The sequence below is a fragment of the Ochotona princeps genome, chromosome 6 (assembly GCF_030435755.1).
Source record: "Ochotona princeps isolate mOchPri1 chromosome 6, mOchPri1.hap1, whole genome shotgun sequence".
Taxonomy (NCBI): Eukaryota; Metazoa; Chordata; class Mammalia; order Lagomorpha; family Ochotonidae; genus Ochotona; species Ochotona princeps.
Window position 1 is genome coordinate 12,401,219 of NC_080837.1, and position 5,601 is coordinate 12,406,819.

At 43.4% G+C, this 5,601-nt stretch overlaps 1 pseudogene; it reads right to left on the reverse strand.

The window, feature by feature from the left end:
• Window positions 1-4,134: 4,134 nt before the first annotated feature.
• Window positions 4,135-4,263, reverse strand: LOC118759249 (U4 spliceosomal RNA; annotated as a pseudogene).
• Window positions 4,264-5,601: the final 1,338 nt, after the last annotated feature.

Genomic DNA, 5,601 nt, shown 5'->3' on the forward strand with positions numbered 1-5,601 from the left:
ATCAACATTTCTGTCTCGTTGTGTCTCTCTTTTTCAAAGGAGAGAGGGAGCATACCTGCTCTTTCTCTCTTAAGGAAGTAAAACCAAGGCTGGTTTACACCAGCAAAAAGAGTACTCAACCCTTCCAAAGCTCAGGGGCAGAAGGCAAGCCAAGTCATATCCCAGAACAAGACAGTGAGGACAACACTGCTGGCACTCTGCAGTGTCCTGGACATCACCCATTGGCACAGCTACTGTGCAGCTGCTGGTGCCTGGCTACTGACAACACAAGAGCTAAGAAGCTTTTCAAAGACCTGGCATGCCTCTGCTGGGAGTCTTACAGCAGGGAACATGGAACCCAAATGTACTGGTAGGAATCCAAATGGCCTGGTGGGATCAGCTAAAGACAGCACTGGGATTCTGATCTTCTGTTAGAAATATGAGAGCGTTCTGATGAATCTCTCATGCTTACTAGCCACAAGGTATAGACCAAGAATTTCATGTTCATTTTCCCTGGAATACCAACATTGTGAGGAAATCTGTAACTTCTAAAAATATGAATAGATTGTTGGAACGTTTTCCTTGTCACTCAGGATCCAAGGGAAGGAAGAGAAAGAAAGTCAAGGACTTGAGATAATGTGGTACATAGAGACACTGGAATTTTCTTTTTTGTTTTTTTAAAAATTTTTTATTAACTTTTATTATTATTATTATCATCGTCATCATCATTTTATGATACAGTTCCATAGGTCCTAGGATTTCCCTTACCCCTTACTCAAGTCACCTCCCACCTCTACTGAATTCCTCTATATTATTACTATAGTATAGTTCTTTATACACGGTCATATTTTCTTCACTGTGGGCATGGACAATGGCAGAGAGTCCAGCAACCTATTATCAAGATAGTGTAAACAGTTTCATTGGAAGTCCATTTTTGATCTTGAAGTAGAGATGTATACTGTATTGTATCCTTACATCTGGATATGATAATCTCCATTACACAGTTACTATACATCCCCTTAAATGAAAAGCCACAATATAAAATCAACAACAGAAAGAAAAACAGAAATTTAGAATGCCATGAAGTTAAATAACATGCTACTGGATATGATAATTTCCATTACATAGTTACTATACATCCCCTTAAATGAAAAGCCACAAAACAAAATCAACAACAGGAAGAAAAAAAGAAATTAAAAATGACATGAAGTTAAATGACATGCTACTTGTCACTAAAGAATTGAAAAAGAAAATCAAGAACCTTCTTGAAGAAAATGATGCTGCTGTATGATCTATGAGTCACTGAATGATTTAATCAGAAGAAAGTGTTTCGAAGAGATGAAACCAACAGAAAACAACAAAACCCATGCGATGTAGTTTCTGCTGATCTTTGTTGGTGAGATATGTCTTCTGTAGGAAACAAATAGATGGGCTTTGTTTTGTTAATCCAGTCTACTAATCCATGACGTTTGATTGATGAGTTTAAGCCATTTACATTCAGGGCTAATAGAAATGGGTGGTAATTTGGTCCTGTCATTCTAGCAAGGAGTTGTTCATTGATTTAGTCTTCTGTGGTTATTTTACTGGGATATTCTTCACATTTGCCTTTGGTTTTGGTGGGCGCCATTCCTTTTTTCTGTCAAGAGAACATCTTTAAGTATACTTTTGTAGGGCATATTGTTTCAACTTGTCTTTACTGTGGAAGAATTTTATTTCATTTTCAAAGACAAAGGAAAGCTTTGCTGGGTATGTTATCCTAGGATAATTTGTTGCTTTTAGAATCCGGAATATGTCGCTCGCTCCTTTCTCTTCTGGCCTATAGAGTTTGCTGTGAGAGATCTCCTGTGAGTTTAATTGACATTGCTTTATACGTCAGTTGATTTTTTTTTTTCATGTGCACATTTCAGGATCTTTTCCTTATGTTCGATTGAAGAGAGCTTGATTATCATGTGTCGTGGTGAAGATTGCTTTTGGTCAAGCCTGTTGGGAATTGTGTGCCCCTCCTGGATGTTGTTTCACAATTCTTTCTCTCAATTAGGGAAATTTTCCCTTATTATTTTATTAAATACATTTGTAAACCCAGCTTCTCTTTCTGTACCTTCTGGGACTCCCATAACTCTTGTATTTGGCTTTTTAATAGTGTCTTTCAATTCTTTAATATTTTTTTTTAGCTTGACCCGGCTCTGCTTCCAGCTTTTTGTTTATTTCCCTGGTGACAGGAAATGTCTTCTAATTTTGAGATTCTTTCTTCTGCTTGCTTCATTCTATTTTGGAGACTTTTAATTTGTTCCACTGTATTCTTCATGTCTGATATATCAACTTTCATTTGATTCACTTCCTGTGTGACATGTTTGTTCAATTTCTTGAACTCCTGTATTATGTACTTCTCATTGTTGATAAGAAGCTTTATAACAAGTGTTTTGAATTCTGTATCCATTTTCTCAATGTCTTCCTCAGTTAAATGTGAGGTTGGCAAAGGGTTTTGCTGTTTTGCAGGGGAGTCTTCAGTAATATTCATTGTGCCTCTGTCTCTTCCTTTGCTCTTGGTCATTGTACTTCTGGTTAGCAGATTCTTCTCCTTGGGGCAAGTTTCTAAGCTGTGTCACCCACAGGTCTACAGTTTGATTTTACTTATTGCAGTTGGCACATGGCTCTTTGTTTGCAGTCATTTGTGCCACTCCCTGAAGCAAGTTCCAGGTCTGGATTCTTATGTTAGATTTCCACCATGGTCTATGTAGCCCCAGCTCCTGGCTCACCACTCTCCACCTCCTGTGATACCATGCTGAAGCTGCACCGTTGATGTACAACCTTTCTCCTACTTCTGGTTCAAGCAGTTCCCAGGATTAGGGAGACACCAGGTGTCCTACATAACTAGATGGTTGGTGGCACATCAGGCGCCATTTTGTACCACTACAAGAGTTCTTGATCTGCCGGCTGTCAGGTCTGAGGGCTACCCAGACCTGTCTTGGGTGGAACCTGTAGGATGCCATGTTGTTGCAGTTCACTGAGCCAGAAATGAGTTCACTCCCAGCTCAGTGCATGCTCAGTCCTGTCCCATAACCTTTGTCTCTCTAGAGAAAATGGCACCCGATTTGGCTCTAGGGGACAGACTGGGCTGTGAAATCCACCTTGTTCCCGCAGTACCTGTCTGGGACCTGCCACTCTGTCTCTGCTCCTGGTCAAATCCAACAGACCAGCAGGACGGGCAGTTTTTTGTCTGGTTCACCCCCTGAGCTCCCGGTGAATGTACCTTCCCAACTGGTTAGTGGTGGATTTCTGGCTGCTGGTGGAGTTCCTGCTGCCACTGCAATTCAGATCACTGCTGGCTGAATGCTGCTGGGGTATTGGTCATTGTAGCACCACACCATCGTTTTCACTGCTTTCCTGTATCTGTCAGTCTCCAGGTGACCCTCTACTGTCGTTCTGTCCTCTCCTATTTCCTGAAGTGTGCCCTCTCTGCTTCACACTGGCTAACATTTTTTTTTCCGTCTGGTTAAACATGTCCTTACCCTATTCTGCCATCTTGATTCTAACACTGGAATTTTCCAACTGTAGATCGATTCCAGTTTTTGTCAGCTCTGGGCCATGGGTGATTTTTTTCAGCTGAGAATTCTTGGAGGATGGCAGATAGATCAGCAATGGGTTGGACCTTATGGACCATAGACTGAGTACCCACTGGAATGAATGGGTTTTCGTTTTTTTTTTTTTTTTTTCTTTGCACCAAAGTACCAGTCTGACTTCCACCAGACTTAGGCTCGACAGCAACCTCTGGGGCTGCAGCTGTAGCAGAGATGGTGTGAAACACACATTTCCCATGGCTGGAGAGAATGAGGTGGAGAAGAGGAAAAGGAAGTTTCTAGTAACTCATTTTTTGGGAGTGTGTGTATGTGTGTGTTTGCGTGAGCCCATATGTTCGCGTGCATTTTCTGTGAAGTGATGTGTTATTTGTATATGTTTATGTAAGCATGTGTGTGAGTGGGTATACATTCTCATATTTGTATGTTCACGGACACATGTATATTTCTGTGTGTGTATCTCTGTGTCTATAGGCATGTGTGAATACCCATGTGCTTGTATGCACATGTGTACACCCCTATGTTTGTGTGTGTGAGAGGGAGTCAGAGACAATCAGAGGCATGTTCCCCCTTTACATTGCCTCGGGAGAAGGGCCATTTCTCACGCTGACTCCCAGCAGCTTCAGAATATTGCCAGAAAATTTTCAATTAGCAATAATCGCGCCTTGGATAAACTTCATTGGCTATGATACTGCCACCGCACAAAGCAGAACATTGCTGGAGAAACAGGTGCACAAAACAAAGTAAAACCCTCAAAAGTTCTTTCCTGACTCTGATTCTAGAAAATCACCTGCATTTCACCCGCCTCTTACAATCTGAACCAGTCTATGGCCCAGTGCTTCAGTTCCTGAGCTCTTTGTCTCTGGCTGGCTGGCTGAATTGTCTTTGGGGCCTGCCTGCCTTTCCCTCTGCCTTGGCCATGCACTCCCTTGATCTGTCTCTCTTCTCCTGGTCTGCACTGAGCAATGCGGTTGTCAGGGCCACTGCTTGCCAGAGCCAGATCGCAGAGAAAACCAGTGTTTGCACTGTTGAGTGATTTGGCTCCCTGTATGCATTCCTTCCGATGTAGACTGCACTTCTCTTGTAGCTAGGGGACATCTGGAGACCATCAGGGATGCAGTGAGAACTGAAGCTCTGGGTCCCCAGCCTCCAGCCCCTCTCCTGACTTGGAATGATACTGTTTGTTGTTCTGTCTTACAAATTGGGTTCTTTCCCTACATGCAGGCTTTGGTGACAGCCACCAGATGGCAGGGACTAGTTTTTATAGTAACTCATTAACCTCTTGGCATCCTACGATTAAGAAAGCATTTAATTGCTTTTTCTCAAGCCATCCTATTTGGGCAGCTTGCATCCATCACATGAACCAATTTGCAGCCAGAGCTGGAAAGAGTGGGAATAGTGAGATGTGGCTGCCTCAGGCCCAGGGAGCACCCTGGGGGGCCCTGGATTGCCTGGAGGAACTTTTTGGGAGGTGAGTACAAGCTCAGAACTTTCTCACCCCAGTGGCTTCCTGCTAGGCTGAGAGAAGCCTGTGGATTTGCTGAGGATGTACCTCAGAGATGGCCTAGGGTCTCTTTCACTTATCAGTTGAGACTGAGACCAGACAGATCAAAGGAAGATTCAAAGTTGCACAATTGATGAGTGATTGAACCTGAAACGCAGGCTGGCTCTGTCCACGCCCTAGCTGCTGCCATGGTTCCCCCTTGCTTCACCAATGCTCCACAGCAGCTGTTCTTCTGGAATATTCCCAAACAGATTTCACCCACCTGCATTGCCTGTTTGTACGAAATATCCAAGAATGAGTCTCCTTACATGGATTAACCAACTCAAGAGACAACCTCCATCCTGCCAACCAACACATCCCACTGGGCCTGCGGACCCCAACCTCCCTCCTCCATGCACACATAACCCACAGCAGAGCTCTCCCAGGCCCTACTGGGTGCTAACCCCATACCAGCAGACCACCGTGATTGTTAACTCCTGTGCTCAGCTCTCCTCCCAGATCTCAATGAGAGGCCCACTAGTGTCCAATGTTACGACAGCTGGG